Source organism: Panthera uncia, chromosome B1, assembly GCF_023721935.1.
Source record: "Panthera uncia isolate 11264 chromosome B1, Puncia_PCG_1.0, whole genome shotgun sequence".
Taxonomy (NCBI): domain Eukaryota; kingdom Metazoa; phylum Chordata; class Mammalia; order Carnivora; family Felidae; genus Panthera; species Panthera uncia.
The window spans coordinates 189,315,743-189,335,053 of NC_064811.1; the positions used below are offsets into that span (position 1 = coordinate 189,315,743).

The 19,311-nt window shown below is 35.0% G+C and overlaps 1 long non-coding RNA gene across 1 annotated transcript in view; it reads right to left on the minus strand.

Annotated features, from left to right (window-relative positions):
- Positions 1–19,311, minus strand: part of LOC125923468 (uncharacterized) — a 280,311-nt gene that overhangs the window by 90,036 nt on the left and 170,964 nt on the right. The window lies entirely within an intron of this gene.

The window sequence follows — 19,311 nt, forward strand, 5'->3', positions numbered from 1 at the left end:
AGTCTGGAGCTATCCATTGTACTAAATTTCTTTATAATCATCCTTAATGAGGAGTTGACTATATTAAGGGAGGTTGTTGTGTGTTTTTTTTTTTAATTAACTTATTTATCAACTCAAAAACAGTCATACTAACAGCAATTTCACATTAAAAGATACATTAAGCACAGAGAAATGATATGTGTGCCTATGAAAATAATTATACTCCTATTTAATAGTTTCCCCAAGCAAGTTTCTGAAAATTATTTTTATATAGCTTTGATAACCAACTTCATTAAAGATGGTTCATTGGATAGCTTCTTTGGAGGGGGAGGGGAGGTAAAATCCAACCTACTTGCAATAAAACTTAATCCACAACAAATATAGCTTTAACATTTTGAAGATAAACCATCAGTCAGTTCAATATAAAATTATGTTTACTTATGATGAGCCAAAACAGAAAGTAGCTTGAGAGTATTATCTTAAATCACAAAGACATATATACATATGTACCACAAAATATATATATATATATATAGTGCTTCAGCTATGTTGCTGTTTCCATCCTTAACCACATATTAATAGATCTAGAACTCATTTTATCTTTTTTTCACATCAATTGAATCTCTTTTTGTATTTACTAGATGGAGAATAAAAGCCCATATAAGTTTCATCAACTATAAAAGTTACTCTTGGTTTTGAAACCCATTTTAAATAAAACAATATAATGCCTCAGTGATTAACTGGTATGCAATAAGAAGCATGGAAATAAAAACACAGGATGAATTAACTGGATACACAGTAAATATCTGGCCAACGATAATAAATAATATGTGACAACAAACTACGGTTTCTATGGCACATGGCCATATTTGCACAGGGTTTCAGAAGTTCTATTTTAGCCTTTTAGGGCCACGTTTCTTAGTCCTGTGCGCCATATGCTGATGCATATCTTTCTTGTAAAGTTGCAAGACCTATTCTTTAATCTCCAGCACATTCTGAAAATGTGGGTGATAATGGAAGCAGGCAGCACAGTACCAATGGATCTGCTGAATGAATAATGAGAAAAAACAGTAACACCGCAGTCAGTTCTGCACATCTAAAGGACTAATGCAATCTAGTCATTTTGAGTCTAGTCATTTCAATACAAGAGTCTGTTTCTATCTTTAATCTTCTAATTTCAGAAAATTAGATGTAAAACTCTCCTCATTCATTATAGGTACAGAATGATCAAAAGAATAGAAATTTCATCACAAAGCTAATTGCATTGTCAAATGACCTCATACATAATGAATCATTAAAAATGATCTATTCGGAAATAATTGTATGCTGTTAAAGGTTAAAACAGCTTTAACATGTAGGAAAAGAACTGTAATTGAAATAAATTTCAGCTTTATATTGCATTTGCCAAGTATGAAATTACTGGATGATATTTGAGTTTAATAAACTTTATCCAGTGAAAGTGCTAGTATTTATTGTACCACAAAATAAAATTTCCCATGACATAAACACTGTGAGGTTGATATGAAACAAACTTTTAAAATAGCATCAACATTGATCTTGGGTAATTAGCTCTTTCAGATCACTGATCTTTAATTATGGTTGCTCAACAGAAGTTATTTCACCCCCAAAGAATCAAGCATCAAGCAGGGGAAATCATATTATTTCCTTATGCTTCCTTATGCTTCCAATAAAGACTTTCCCATTAGGTTTTTTTGTTTTTGTTTTTGTTGTTTTTTTTTTGCAAGTTCAATAAATTTGACTTGCCTTGCCTGGCTGTATAAATTAATATTAGATACAAAATCCCCAGATTTTACTAATTTTTTAATCAAGATACAGCCAGTTTGCCATTCAGAGCAGATGGGAATGAGTTCTGGAATGCAAGTACCAAAGGGAGGAATAAAGTCCAAACAGAACGTGATCAAGTTCATATTAACCCATGAGATAATGCTGACCCCTTCTATTACAGCAAATTTAAATAATGACCAACCCAATCAGATAAAGATAAGAGTGGTTATTAAATAAAATACAAGATCAGGAGGACAAAAAATGTTGGTAAATCATCAATTTTCGGCCAAACAAGGCAAGTGAGAGAGGGACTGTCACACAGAAATTGCCTAATAATGATATTTTATCCAGTCACAATGAGATTCAGTAATCATGTAGAGCCTACAATTTCAAGCATTTATGTTCCAATTGAAGTGATTTCTGATAATGATATAGCATGATTGCTGTCACTCTTTGGCACTGAATCAGAAAGTATATAGTGATTATGTTAATAATACAGTTTTCAGGTTTAAGAGTATAGTGCATATGTTTCTCAAAGCTTTCCCCCCAAAATATCAAAGTCATCCCATTAATGGTGACCTTCAGCAATGAAACAACAGACCAAAGCAGAGGAACACTCTTCCAACATTTGGTTCTGGGAGTTACCCCAGGCGCGCTTCACAGAGGGATCTGCCCAGTAATGGTCTCCAATGGTTTTCAGAGAACAGCATTTGACTTAAAGATTTAAATAGTGGGAAAAAAAATTTTTATTAATAATTAGAACGAGTACCCAGACTGGAAATGCATTGTGCTTCACAAGTTGCCTAATAAGGTGTATCAATTTGTAAAATGATTTTACCATAGAGTATTTATGATAAATTCCCAGACTATTCCACATAATCTTATTTGAACTAGGATGTAGACCCTAACATACCACGTATATTTTTTTTGTTTAAAAAGCCTTATTCAAAGACACAAACACAAGAAACTGAAAATATAAATAGCTGACACTTGGGACACCTGGGTGGCTCAGTCGGTTACGTATCTGACTCTGGATCTCAGTTCAGGTCTGCTGTGCATTGGGCTCCATGCACTGATGCCTAATTGGAGCAGTTCTAATGAGAGGAAAGGTCCATTACGATCTGGCTCTACCTCACCTTTTCCTAGGTTATTTTCATTCAAGGTATGTTGCACCCCCATTTCCTCATACCCCAGCTCTTTCCAGCCTCCATTAAACTTGCAGATGTTGTGTCCTCTCTAACTCTTCACTTCTCCCCTGGAAATGCATCATCCATCATCAACTTGAGATTAGCCCACTCAGTGAAGCCCAGCAAAGTCGTAGCATCATCCTCCATGGTGATAACAGTGCATGCATCAACAGTTATCTTTTTCACAATTCTCTCTTCCTTTCAATTGTAAAATCTTTTAGGTAGGGCAGGGAGCATATCCTTACTGTTCTTGGTGTATCTAGGCAGTGGGATTAGCAATACCGCCCTCTTCATTTGTTTCTTGCATGAAGGACTGGTTAATATCCATTCTCCAAATTACAATTAGGAAAAAAATACCTTTACATACATTTTAGAACTTCTAAAAATGGATTAAAAATGTTAGCTGAATTAACTGAATTTGTGGAAGTAAACAGAGATAAACTCATGTTGTACATTTAAATGGTGACAAAATTAGAAACTTGCAAAAGTAAAACAATCTAGCCGATGAGTAAATCTTGAGAATATTAAAGAAAGAATACATGAAGAACTAGAAAGTTATTATTTTCTAACCCTGTGAAGGACTCAGCTTGGTCAGAAATTGGATGTACAACAATGAATATACCAAAAAACCTCACCAGGAATAAGTCAGTCAGTGCGACACTCTTATGTACAAGACTAGGCTTCTAATCGTCTATATTTTATAAAGAATGAAAAAAGTTTGTGCCTGGAAAAATGGAGAAGAGCAGTTAGAATGAAATATGGCCTATACTTCTTGACAAATGTTTACATCAGACTAGAAGGAGAAAACAATTATTTCTAACACCAACACTTCTAAAGTTTGCATAGCATTCACCATAGGGATGTAAGAACTGTGTGAAAAAGGCCTAACACATTAGGGATTCTTAGGTCCTAAGGTACTGGTCTTGAGGACATATCAAGGCTTGAAGTCCTTCATAATTCACATGAGATGCATGCAAAATGTTTGTTTTAGGCTTTTATTTACAAAAGATGATAGGATGTGACAATATCACCTTCAGCTGGCAGGTAGAAATGTACAATACTTTGAAATGCATAAACAAATACATGATTGGATAGCTTTAAAAAATATTACACTGTCTATTGATGTCGTGGAAGGATAATGTTAATGGAAAAATGAATCCTTCCAAAGAGTCCTGGACAGTTCACAGTTTGGGGTGCTTTTACGCTCCAAGATTTAAAACAACTGAAATTCATTAATTCTAAGAAATATTCCTTGGGTATCTAATTTGTGCCAAGCACCATTCTAGGACATGGAAATACAACAGTGGAAAAAAAAGAAAAATATTATCTGTTCTTGTCGAGGTTGCGTTCTAACATGAAGGTTAAAAAAGTTAGGGGGGAAGGGGCATATTTAATAACATATTAGGATAGAGAACTAAGAGACAACACAGTACCCTCAGTAGAAGAGCAATGACTAAAGCCAGATAAACTGGGTTGAGCTCCTAACTTCACCACTTTCTACCTATTTGAAATAAGACAAGATTTTTCAACACTCCATGCCTTAGTTTTCTAACCTGTAAAATGGATGCAATTAAATACCTACCTCATAATATTGTGACGAGGGAAAAATAAATAAGTGCATATAAATGCATAGAAAAGTGCTAGCATACAGTGAGTTCTACATAGATATGGCTGTTAACATATTACATAAGTATCATCAAGATGTTAACTATTGCAAATTGTTCTATGAAATCAACATATTACCATTCAAAATCCCAACAGCTCTCTGGTACTGAACATATACATCTGAAGCTGAAATTTCTTTGGATGAATGGATATCCAATACTCAAAAAAAAAAAAAACTGGAAAGAGAACATGGTGTGGGTACTTGCATAAAAAGACAAGTTTTTTTTAATGATAAAATTTAAGTTAGAATAATTAAAACAATACCCAGTGGCCAGAATTAATTAGAACACAGGCTAAGAAGGAACTCAGAAAAGGTCCGTGGCACCTGATAGTGGTGTCATTATATGTCAATGTGAAAGGATGAATTATTAAATAAATGCAAACTAAACAGAATTAATCAGTATGATGACTCATACTGTAAAAATAATTTCTTGTTGGATATAGACTTACATGTAAGAAAAAACTAAACACAAAACAAACCTATAACATTACAAAAAGAAATCTTTATATTTTTGGTTGTAGAAAGTATTAGTTTCAATACAAAAGTAGCGCCAACTGTAAAAAAAAGTGCTAAAGTTTTCTATCTAAAAATTAAAAGGATATTAGAACAAATAAGCAGAAGTTTTAAAAACATGGGGAAACATGATAAAAGATATCTGAAAAAATACAAGAAATAATTGATTATAAATTTAGAATAACATATACAAATTAATTAGAAAACACATATAACCTGAGAGGAGAAAAAGGTAAAGAAAATGAATAAGATCTTTCTGGAGATCGATGTCATCAGTGTGTTGTAACAGGCATTTTCCACCACCCTCCCTTTAAAGAACACTGATTTAAACAATCACCCATGGACGAGAGTGCCATTGTGGAAGTTTGAGAGTCCAACGGAGAAGCTTCAGCACCCCACTGGAACAGATAGCAAAGCAAAACAAAAACAAACAAACAAACAAACAAAAATCTCAACATTGAATGAACTGAAGGAGGTAAGAGGAACAGTTTTACGTTACCCATGTCACCCCTCTTGCAAGGTGGAACAGCTCCATGCAAAGGGAGACCCTTTTGGCTCCCGGTTTCTCCACAGGGGAAAGTGAGAGCATGTGAGTCAGCACCCAGTTTCCCCAGCTCTGCAGGACACTGCCAGAGAGACTCACTTCTTTCTCACCCTATCCAGAATGCTGAGGTGTGCTACATGCCCACAAGCTGGGAGACCAGCAGCCAGGATACTCAGAGGGCATCAAACGAATGCAAATCCTACTCAATCCTTTGCAGACTCCATCAGGAAGCACACCCATGAGCCACTAGAAATGCCCAACCCGTGGATCCCCCAACTAGGCCACGGACATCCCCAATGCTCCACAGGCCTTACCCACTAGTTCCCTCACCCTATGGTGGTCTGCCTGTGCATGTCCCCAGGACAGAGAGAGCAAGCCTTAGGACATGGCAAGCAGGCCCAACTCTGCAGGACTGGAAGAAAGCAAACAAACTTGAGAAACCAGCAGCATCCTAGGGAAAGCCAGAAGGAAATTACAAACACTTGACTTGGTTGACAGGACTGAGAGAAGGCATACACTCTTAAGAATTCCCCCCTCCAAGAGTGACCAAGATGTGTGGACCAAGAATATACATAGAAAAGTTCTGAGAAAGACTCAGTACCTCAAACAGGATGGAAGAAAGGTATTTCTCTCCCAAATGCCAGTCAGTAAGACTGGAAGAGGTGACTCCCTTGAATGTGAAGACAACAACCTAAGACTTGAAGGAACATGAAAAATTAAGGACATTTGACACCACCAAAGGAACACAATAACTGCCCAGTAATCAACTCTGCACAAATGGAAATCTGTCTGTAATTTGCTCAATAAAGAATTCAAATAAGTTGTTTTAAGCATGCCCACTGAGATACAAAAAAACACAGGAAAACAATTCAAAGGAATCTGGAAAACAAGGCACAATCTCCACAAAAAGTTTAATAGAGACCAAAAGGAAAATGTGGAACTAAAGAATATAATGAACACAATGAAAAATACAAAAGAGAGCATTAACATCAGACTGGACCAAACTGAAGAATCTGTAAAGTAACAGACAGGTTATTTGAGATTGGCCAGTCAGAAGAGAACAAAACTTAAAAAAAGGAAGAGAGAAAAGAATAGGAAAGAAAAGAAAAGAAAAGAAAAGAAAAGAAAAGAAAAGAAAAGAAAAGAAGAGAAAAGAAAAGAAGAGAAAAGAAAAGAAAAGAAAGAAGGAAGCAAGTGAGGAAAGCCTATGTGAACCATAGGATTTCTAAAAGAGACATAATTTATGCATTACTGGAGCCTGAGAAAGAGAACACAGTGAGAAAAGGGAAGAAAGCTAATTTAAAGAATAATGGTTGATGATTTCTCAAATCTAGAAAGAGATTTGGAAATACAACCTTACCAAGGTTATAGATTCCCAAACAGACTCAAGCAGAGATATTCACTAAGACATATGATCATAAAACTGTCTAAAATCAAGGACTACAAGAGTTGTTTTTTTTAAAGCAGAAAGAGAAAAAAAATCCTCACATACGAAGGAACTCTAATAAGTCTATAAAAGTTTTGTTTTGTTTTGTTTTGTTGTTGTTTATTATGGTTGTTTGTTTGTGTTTTTTTAGCAGAAACCATGTAGGCCAAGAGGGAGTAGGAAGATATGTTCAATATGCTGAGAGAAAAAAGACAACTGCCAACTAAGAATATTTTACCTGGAGAAATGAAGAAGATTAAGACTTTCCCAGACAAAGAAAAGCCAGGGGAGGTCATCACACTAGAGCTGTCTTACAAGAAATGCTGAAAGCAGTACTTCAAGCTGAAGTGAAAGGGTGCAAATTAATAACATTACAACATGCGAAAATGTGAAACGCAGTGGTAAAGAGGTAAGTACATAATCAAATTCAGGATACCCTAATACTGTAATATGATGGTGCATTAATCACATACCTCTAGTGTAAAGGTTAAAGGAAAAAAACTATTGGAAATAACTATTACTACAATAATTTTCTAATGGATACACAATTTAAAAGATGTAAATTATGACATCAAAAATACGGGAGGGGTAAAGAGGAGACTTTGGATGTTGTCCAAGTGAAATTATTATTAGTTTAAAATAGCCTGTTATATCCATAGAAGGTTTTATATAAGCCTTACAATACTCACAAAACAAAAACCTACAGTATAAAAATAAAAGATAAACAGAAGGGAGTCAAAACACATCATTATGAAAAATCATCAATTCACAGACGAAGGTAGCAAGAGAAAAAGAAAAGAGGAAAGGAAACAAAAACAGGCAAAAAAAAAAAAAACCCCAATAAGACAGTATAAGTCTTTTTCTATCGATAATTATTTTTAAAGTAAGTGAATTTAATTCTGCAATCAGAAGATATAGAGTGGCTGAATGGAACAAAAAATATACACAAAAACAACGTATAAGACCAATTATATGCTGCTTACAAGAGACTAACTTCAGGATTGAGGACAAATGTAGACTCAAAGTGAAGGGATGGAAAAGGGTATTCCATGCAAATGGAAACCAAAACAGAGCAGGTGTAGCTATATTTATATCAAATAAAATAGACTTTAAGACAAACAGTAGGGGCACCTGGATGGCTCAGTCAGTTAAGCACCCGACTTCGGCTTAGGTCATCAACAGGCTCTGTGCAGAAAGCTCAGACCCCGGAGCCTGCTTCCTATTCTGTGTCTCCCTCTCTCTCTTTGCCCCTCCCCTACTTGTTCTCTGTCTCTCTGTCTTTCTCACACTCAAAAATTAAAAAAATAAAATAAAAAATTTTAAAAAGACACTGTAATGAGACAAAGAATGTCTTGCATAATTATAAAAGGATCAATCCAACAAGAGGCTATAATATTTGTAAATATTTATACACCCAAAGTAAAAGAAACTAAATATATAACGAAAACATTAACAAACCTGAAGGGAGAAATAGACAGTACTGCAATAATACTAGGAGAATTCAACCTCATTTTTATCAATGCACAGATCATCCGGATGGAAATCAGTAACTGCACTTTATTTATTTTTTTTTTAACTTTTTTTTTTAACCTTTATTTATTTTTGAGACAGAGAGAGACAGAGCATGAGCAGGGGAAGGGCAGAGAGAGAGGGAGACACAGAATCTGAAACAGGCTCCAGGCTCTGCGCTGTCAGCACAGACCCCGACGCGGGGCTCGAACTCACGGACCGTGAGATCATGACCTGAGACGAAGTGGGACGCTTAACCGACTGAGCCATCCAGGTGCCCCAATAACTGCACTTTAACGAAATGGTCTTGGAGCACGTGGGTGGCTCAGTTGATTAAGCGTCCAACTCTTGATTTCAGCTGAGGTCATGATCCCAAGGCTCAAGCCCCCTGTTGGGCTCTGGGCTGACTGTGTGGAGCCTGCTTGGGATTCTCTCTCTCCCTCTGTCTGTGCCCCTCCCCTTCTTATGCTGGTACAAGTGCAAGTTCATGCACTCTCTCTCTCTCCCAAAATAAATAAATGATAACTTAAAAAAAATAAATGAAATGGCCTTAACAGACATACACAGTAAGTATCTTCCACACGACAGCACTAGACTACACATTTTTCTCAGATGCACCAGAACATTCTCTAGCATAGATCATACATTAGGTCACAAAACAAGTTTTACCAAGTTTAAGAAGACTGAAATCATACCACGTCTCTTGTCTGAGCATTTTTTATAAAACTAGAAATCAAAAATAAAAGGAAAACTGGAAAATTCCCAATTGTATGGAAATTAAACAAAATACTCTTAGCAACCAAAGGGTCAAAGAAGAAATTAAAAAAAAAAATTGTCTTCAAACAAATAAAAAGGTGGGGCGCCTGGGTGGCTCAGTCAGTTGGGCGTCCGACTTCAGCTCAGGTCATGATCTCACGGTCCGTGAGTTCGAGCCCCGCGTCGGGCTCTGTGCTGACCGCTCAGAGCCTGGAGCCTGTTTCAGATTCTGTATCTCCCTCTCTCTCTGACCTTCCCCCATTCATGCTCTGTCTCTGTCTCAAAAATGAATAAACGTTAAAAAAAGTTAAAAAAAAAAAGAAACAAATAAAAAGGGAAACACAACATACCAAATCTTATAAGACATAGGGAAAGCAGTCCTCAGAGGTATGATTATAGTAATAAAGGCTCACATTAAGAAAAAATGATCTCAAATACATAGAATAACTTCATATTCAAGGAACTGGAAAAAGATAAACAAACCTAGCCCAATTACCAAAGGAGGAAAATAACAAAGATCATAGCAGAAGTAAATGAAACAGAGACCAGAGACTCGGAAACAACAGAAACCAACAACCAAACTAATAGTGTTTTGTTTTCTAGTTTTAAAGATAAGCAAATTGGCAAACATTTACTGCGACTAATAAAAAACAAAAAGAGAACACTCAAATAAAAAATCAGAAATGAAAGAGAGTACATTACAATTGATACCACAGAAATAAAATGGATCACAAGACTATTATGATCAATTAAATGCCAATAAATTAACTAACTCAGAAGAAACTAGATAAATTCCTATGAACATACAATCTAAAAAGTCTGAATCACAAACAAATAGAAAATCTGAACAGACTACTGATGAGTATAGATACTGACCCAGTAATTAAAAATCTTTAACAAAGTAAAGTTTAGGACCAGAAGATTTCACTGGTGAATTATACCCAAAATTTAAAGACTAACTGCCTATACATGTCAAACTCTTCAAAACTGTTGAAGAGCAGGGAATATGCCTACTAAACTCATTTTACAAAGTCAGCATTACACTAACACCAAAGCCAAATAAAACATTTCAAGGAAAAAAAAAAAAAAACAGGAAAACTACAGGATGATGAATATGAAAGCAAAAAGATCTCAATAAAATAAATACAAACAAAATTCAACAGCACATAAAAAGATCATGCACCTTGATAACATGAAATTTATCCTTGACATGCAAGGGTGTTTCAATATACCACATCAATAAATGTGATACATCACATTAACAGAGTAAGAATAAAAATTATATGGTTATCTCAATAGATACAGAGAAAGCATTTAACAAAGCTTAACACCCTTTCATGATAATAACACTCAACATACTGGGTATAAAAAGAATATACCTGAAAATCTTAAAAGCCTCATCTGACAAGCCTACAGCTAACATCCGACTCTATGTAAAAGGTTGAAAGCATTTTCTGTAAGATTAGCAACCAGACAAGTGTGCCCCCTCTTATCACTTTTATTCAGTATAGTACTGAAAGCCCTAGCCAGAGCAATCAGGCAAAAGACACTACCAAAAACTATTAGAGCTAATAAATGAATCAGTAAGTTTTAGGATAAAAAAATTAAGATGCAAAAATCAGTTTTAGTTCTACATATAATGATGAACTATCTGAAGAAATAATAAAGAAAATATCCCAGCCACAACACCATCAAAAAATAGGAATAATTTGGACCAAAATGATGAAAGACTTCTATACCAAAAATTGTAAAAAACTTATGAAAAGTGAAAAAAATTGAAGATGACATCAAAGAATGGAAAGATATCCCATGTTCATGGATCACAAGAATTGATACTATTAAATGTCCATAGTACCCCAAGCCATTTATAGATTTGATGCAATCCCTCTCAAAAGTCCAGCGCCATTTTCACAGAAATAGAAAAAAACAAAACTAAAATTTGTATGGAACCATAAAGACCCCAAATAGCCAAATCAATACTGAGAAAGAACAAAGTGGGAAGCGTCATGCTTTAAATTATAATACAAAGTTGTGGTATATGAAAAAGCATGACACTGTTATAAAAACCAATATACAGACCAATGGAACAGAATTAAGAGCCCAGAAATAGACGATGCCCATGCGTGTATGGTCATCAGCTGTTGACAAAGGAGTCATTAATGCTCAATGAACAAAGTACAGTCTCTTCAATAAATGGTATGGGTGAAACTGGGTATTCACCTGTAAAAAAAAAACAAAATCAGAACCCTATCTTACACATCTCAGAAAAATAAACTCAAAATAAATGAGACTTACATGTAAGACCTGCAACCATAAAACTCCTAGAAGAAAATACAGAGAAAACATTTCTTGGCATTGGTCTTGGCAATGATTTTTTAGAAATGACAGTAAAAAGACAAGGAACTAGATATAAATAAACAAGTAATACTGCATCAAACTAAAAAGGTTTTGCATGGCAAGAGAAACAACCAACAAATTGGAAAGGCAATCCATGAAAAGGCAGGAAATATTTCCAAATCATGTATCTCATAAGAGGTTAATACAGAAATATATGAGGAACTCATGCAACTCAGTACCAAAAAAATAAACAAAACAAACCAAAAAAAAAGCAAAACATATAATTTAAAAAGGTGCATAGGACCTGGATAGACATTTCCCAAAGAAGACATGCAAAAGGACAACAAGTACATGAAAGGATGCTCAACACTATCAACCATCATGGAAATGCAAATCAGAACCTCAGTGAGATACCACATCACATCTGTTAGAATGGCTCTCATAAAAAAAGATATGATAAGTGTTGGTAAGGATGTGGAGAAAATGGAACTCCTGTACAGTATTGGTGGGAATGTAATTTGGTACAGCCATTATGGATAACATTAGGGAGATTCCTCAAAAACGTACACAACCACCATATGATCCAGCATTTCAGCTTCTGGGTATACATCTGAAGGAAATAATTCATTGCAACATTTATAATAGTCAAGATGTGGAAACAACCTAAGTGGACATAGATGGGTAAATGAATAAGAAAATGTTAAGACACACACACACACACACACACACACACACACACACACATATGCACAGTGGAATATTATTCTGCCATGGAAAGAAGGAAATTCTGCCAGTTGCAACAACATGGATGGACCTTGAGGGCATTATGCTTAGTGAAAGAAGTCAGATACAGAAAGGCAAATTCTGTATGGTCTCACTGATATGTGGAATCAGAAAAAACCCAAACTCATAGAAACAGTAGAATGGCTATTGCCTAGGGCTACAAGGTATGGGAAATGGAGAGATAATGGTCAAAGTTATAAGATGAGTAAGCTCTTGGGATCTAATGTACATACATCTTCGTAACCATATTAAAATTACTGTATTATACACTTGAAAGCTTCTAAGAGAATATTTCTTAATTGTTCTCATTAGTGATGACTTTATGGCACGTATTTTGCAATATATATGTGCATAAAATCATCACCTTAACTTACACAATGCTATGTTAGTTATATGTCACTAAAGCTGGAACGAAATCTCAACCAAATTTTTTTAAGTTTGCTTATTTATTCTGAGAGAAACAGTAAGAGTGTGAGCAGGGATGGGGCAGAAAAAGGAGAGAGAATCCCAAGCAGGCTCCACACTGTCAGCACAGAGCCCAACGCGGGGCTTGAATGCACTAAACTATGAGATGATGACCTGTGCCTGAATCAAGAGTCAGAAGCTCAACCCACCGAGCCACCTAGGCTCCCCTATAAGGTCTTAACTACTTAGAAAAAAAAACAGGCATTCAAAAAAAAAAGACACCCAAGTGGTAATAAATATATAGAAAAAAGCTAATAGTGACAACATATAAAGAAGTTAGTAATAAAGAAAAGGCAAATTAACACAGTAAGACACCATACCTTATCTACTAGATTGGCAGAAATTTAAGTGACCGACAATATCAAATGCTAATGATAACAAGAGGTAAATACATCATGAGCTGTCAGGGGAAGTAAAATTGGTATAAACCACAGTGAGGAGCAAACTGGCAGTGAACGGTAAGAGAAACCTTCCCTACTGCAATTCTGCTTCCTAATATATGTGCTAGAGCCACACTACACAGGGTGGTCATTGAAGACTGCTCTTGGCAGTCTATTACATGCACTCAATGAGGGAAGGAGCTTCTGTGTTACTTAAGATGCGTGATATAGATCAACTATAACCATGTCAGCAAACTCACAATTTTTTTAGTTGACATTTTTAAGCAAAACTTTCTTAATGAACTAAGCAGTGTGCTAATTTACACACTGGCCCATGTTCTCTACCTCCCCATCATATAATCTAGGTGACACTGCTCAGGAGAATTTCTCAAACTTTTGCACAAGGAAACATGTACATTAATACCTAGTATAATGCTGCTTGTAATAGTAAAACCTTTTTTTTTCAAAAGGTTTTCACAGGAGAAAGGTATTTTTAAAAGGCTTCTAAAGGAGAAAGGAAAGATGCAATTTATTCTTTCAATGGGATACTGGAGAATAAAACAGAATAAATTGTCCTATACCACTTATATATATTTTAATATGAAGTGAAAAAATAATTTTCAGAAAAATATGGAAGACACCATGCCTCACATATAGAAACAGTACCAGTGTGCACATATTGGACATCTATGTAAACATTTATTTAGAAGCAGACAGGCTATTCCTTAAGCTCATGCTGAACATAGCCTAAAGGGAGAAATGGATGGGGCTGGGAATTTCAATTTTATTGTGAATCTTCTTTTTATCCTCATAAAAATTGTTTTATTAACTTACCTTCATAACAGACATTTTTAATATGAAATTTATTGTCAAATTGGTTTCCATACAACACCCAGTGCTCATCCCAACAGGTGCCCTCCTCCATGCCCATCACCCACTTTCCCCTCCCTGCCACCCCCCATCAACCCTCAGTTTATTCTCAGTCTTTAAGAGTTTCTTATGGTTTGCCTCCCTCCCTCTCTAACTTTGTTTTCTCCTTTACTTCTTTCATTAAAGAAAAAGAAAATGTATCAATGTTGACAACCTCAGATTGGGGTGGTAGTGTTTGGCAACATCTTAGGGAAAACAGTAGCTTGTCATGAGTTCAGGAGGGTTGAATCAAGAGTCAGACTGCTTGATTTAAATTCACTCCCTACCACTTAGTAGCTGTAGGACTTTGGAAATATTACTGAAATTTGTGTCTCAGTTTCCTCATCTATAAATAGGGATAATAGTGCATAACTCATTGGTAAACAGATCCTCAATAAGTGCTAGGTCTTATCAATCTTCTCTATACTTTTACACATCATTTCTTCCTTTTTATTTTTTAAGTGACAATGCCTAGGAGGTAAATATTAAAAACAAGCTTAATACTCTGGATCTCAAGGTTTAAAAAAACTACTATATGACAAAGAGGGATGTTTTGTCAAAAGACATGAAACACATTAGGTTTGAGATTTAATGGTCATTTATTTTTACAGTAATTGTGATCAAGTTATTTATTGCTTCACAACCTCAGTTTTCTCACGAAAGCAAAAGAGTACTATACCACAATCTTGTAAGTTTGATGTAAATGAATTGAGTTCAATGAATACACATGTTTTCTTTCCTTTTTATTTATTCTAAAAGAATACATAAATACATTATTTATTCTAAAGAATATACCTTTAGAAGAATATTTAATTTTGAGATATAGCTTTTTCTTTTGGGCTTTTAAAACATTCCTTTTATGTCTGTAGAGGTATCTTTACTAGTACTTATGTAACTTTCATTTTTTAAAAAAGATTTATTGTAATGGTCAATGCAAAAATTATACATTGCGAGTTTTCAGTGAATTTTACCTGTTAAAAACATAAGTACTTAATGGCCTTCAGTCTAAGTATCTTTAATAATTATTTTCTTTAAATGTTATAATCACTGCAAGCTAAATTATGTAGTTACAATATAGTTAATATTGAAAATATTTTTGAAATTTTCTTCAAAAAAGTGGAATCTGAAGTGAATCATTCAGCACTCGATTCCAAACACCATCTTCTGGCCCAGGAAAAGTTACACTTACATAAAATTTGGATGATCAATCATGAATATTGGATAAAATGGGCCACTTAAAACGCCGAACACAACAGAACATCTCATATGCAACAATTCATGGCCTATTAAATGCCCTAGGAATATTTAGTAAACTACAATTTTTCGATTCCATCCCAAAATCATGAACTGGATTTCATGCAGGAATTTCTTTTAAACTAAAAGTAAAACACTGTGTAGCTGTAATATATTACTTAAAATATTTTTCCTGTACCTCTCTCAGCCAGTTTTTTGTTTTTTGTTTTTTGTTGTTTTTTTGTTTTTTTGTTTTTTTGGTGGGGGGGAGCAGGATGTATGGGGCGGGGCTGTGTGTGTCTGAAAGACAGAGATTTTTTTTTTAATTGACCAAGTGATTACAGTAGAAATGACACTTCAAAAAATCAAAACAGGAAAGTAGATGATTTAAGCAATACTCTTTTAACCTCAGAGGACAAAATAAGAAGATAGAAATAAATGTTGGGAAAGCAGCGTTAGGTAGGGAGGACAATCCATAAACCTCAAACCTCATAAAGACAGGTCTCCTAAAAGAAGAAAACTGAGAAAACAGAAGAGAAGAAGTAATAGATAGCACATAACTAAAGACAAGTTTAGTGGGCTGAAGAAAAATCTATGCGTGGAAAATTGCAAAGGCTCATTATGTGAAAGGTAAAATAAATGTAAAGAGATTCACATCTGGACACATCTTGGGGGAAATCCTAATGGAAGGGGAAAAAATGTTCCTACTCTCTGATAAGCAGAGAAAATAGTTCAACTATAAAGGGTGTCAAGAACAAAAAGGCATACATGCTCATAATTAAATGCTACATGACAACAGAATTTTTAAAATACTCGACGGGAAAATGGTTCTTACTTAATAATTTTAAGGTCAACTAAGCTGTTAAAGTGTAAAAACAATGGAAAGCTATTTTCAGAGACAATAATTTTTAAAAATGAGAGATGAACAAAATGTAAGAATCAGGAAATAGTGAAGAACATAATGACTTGGGAGAAAAAATAACAATTAGACCAAGAATGGGGCAGAGGAACTATAAACAGATTTCCTTCATAATTGGAGGTTCCCTCAGCAATACTGGATGATGATGATAACGTCAAAGTCATTGAATTTCTGACAAAAAAGTGATCTGAACATATAATCCTATTCTCTTTCAAAGACACATTGAAAATAATGCAAACATAAATGTATAGCATGGGAAAAACAGAAAACTCCACTCCTCGAAGGAAGATTTACAATGTAAGAAGCAATAAACGGATAAAGAGAAACCTAATAACAGGGCTTAAAACAGCAACAGTGCTCTGGGGTGTCTGAGTGGCTCAGTAGGTTAAGCAGCCGACTTCGGTTCAGGTCATGATCTCATAGTTTGTGGGTTTGAGCCCCGTGTTGGTCTCTGTGCTGACAGCTCGGAACCTGGAGCCTGCTTTGGATTCTGTGTCTGCCTCTCTCTCTCTGCCCCTCCCCTACTCACACGCCCATGGTCTCTCTCTCTCTCTCTCTCTCTCTCTCTCTCAAAAATAAATAAACATTAAAAAAAATAAAAATAAAACATAGCAACAGTGCTATGAGGCTTACTTATTCCCCAATTATCCTTAGGACAAAATTATTAGAAATTTACTCTGGGAGTTTGGATTAAGAGCAGGAAAAGCATGTTAAGTTGGGGTTGCAGAGGAAAGAGGAGCCCCTTAACTCTAGACATTGATTTAAAAATGTTTAAATATATGTTCAATATAACAATACCATGAGAGGATAAGAAATAAGGTATAAAATGTTTAAATACTAGAAAAATGAAACCAGAAAATCTACCAAAACACATAAGGTAATCAAAATTGTCAACATGAAAGCAAAGTACAGATACATAGGAAACACAATATAAAAGGCAAAAATCCAAACAAAACAAATCACAAGAAAAATGAAGAAAGATTAAGAAGAATGATGTGGTTACGTGAACAGACATGCAAAGTTCTTCAGAGTAAACCTGTTTGGCAAATGTAAAGAAGAATGGCACATTTTGATAGCAGAAAAGAATAATGATAATGAAAACAGGTGGTTTCTATGTGTGTGTGTGCGTGCGTGTCTTTACACACTTGTATAGAAAAAGGAGAGGAAAGAGAGACCATCACCTCTAGGAAGGGAAGTTGGGAGGGAAAGAAGGTGAGAGAGAAAGAGAGAGTGCGTGCAGGGGACTTGCTCTCATGCTTTTTCCATGTACTCCATGTATATTTTGTGTGAACTTATTGCATAAGAATGACACCTTACATTATTTCTGGTGTAACACCTGAGCAGAGCAGAATGAAAAGAAGAATGAGAAAATTATCAAAAATAAGCCACCCCAGCAAGCTCTAGTCCCAGAAGAATTTACAGCTTATTCCTGACAAATATTTAAATCCCCATGCTTTTAGAAATGATGTTATATTGTTTAGCATAGAAAAACAAAATCCTGTGGTATTTTCAAATAACTGTAAGAAAGAGAAAATAACTCTGGCTTTGGAAAGTAGCAAAGAATACACTTAGAAAATTAATGTCTCTTCTAACTTTTAGGTATGTTTACCAAATCACATATAAACTGTGAAAAAAATATAATCCGACGGCATATTTCAACATTAAGCCAAGAAAGTGATTAGGATCTGAGAAAATTTTTATAACCCATTAACGGGTAAAATAAAATGTGCACCAAAGAAGGTATTTGTTTGATTCTCTAACTCTTCTTTACTGCTTGTGCTAAAACAAATTAGTGAATTTCTGTAGGCAATCAGTAAGATATGTTGAGGGACTTGAGTTTATTGCTTCTCCCTAATAAAACCCCATTAAAGTGACAGTAAAGAGGAAAAAGATAAATTTCTACATGATAAAGGAAACGAAGAAGAAAATGGTAAGGGCAAGATATTTCAAGACATCTCTGGATGAAACTTTGGTGGATCCAGGACAACTTTTGTAGCTAAGCAGAGGAAGCCATCGCATATAAAACACAAAGAGAGAGAGGAACATGAGGCAGGATCCTGGTGAGAAATGCCACCATACAAGGAAGCTTCTTGTGAGCTGGGCAACTGAAAACAGTCACTCGCCTACCCTTCTCTACTCTGGTTTGCAGAAAAGTCAATAGTCACGTGTTTATCCATGGCAAAAACAAAATTCCTTACAAACCTTACAAACAACCCAGCAAAGGGATGCTGCAGAAACTGTTCGGAGAAACTTCAAATGGTCAGCTTGGGAAATGTTACACAGAGCAAAGCCTTCCTCATTTTGGCATTTTTGCATTCCTGGAAAGTAATATCTAGTTCCCCCAAAGCCTGTTTGCTAACACGATTTTATTGCCTATAAAGCTCACAGTTGTTATTGATTTTTAATATCCCCTTATTCTAAGAATAAAGGGAACCAAGTATCACTAGACCCAGAAGAAGTATCAACAGCAAAATGTTCATGCAACTGAACCACAACTTCAGGAAACACATTGGAAGGAAATTTCAGACAAAGTTTTAAAATCTCAACATACTTTATGGCAAATAAAAATGAGAAAACTATACAAAAGTTCTGTGTGCTTAACCGTCTCTCCCTGGGGAATTATTTGCATAGGGAAAAGAAGAACCTTAATGAAATGGAGTAAGATTCTAATTACATAAAATTAACTCACAGAGAGGTTAACAGGGTACTTTGTAATTTATCTTTACAATCTGAAGGATGGCATTTGATCGGGTAAAAGTAAAATTAGACTAAGGGACAAGTACTACAGAAAATAATTGTTCTTAATTATTGAGAGTTAGATATTAAATAATTTACTGGCAATACCTTAATTAAACATTAGAGAAAGTATTAAATCTAGAAATCGATGCTTTTCTAAATATAAAAATATTTCAGTACATGT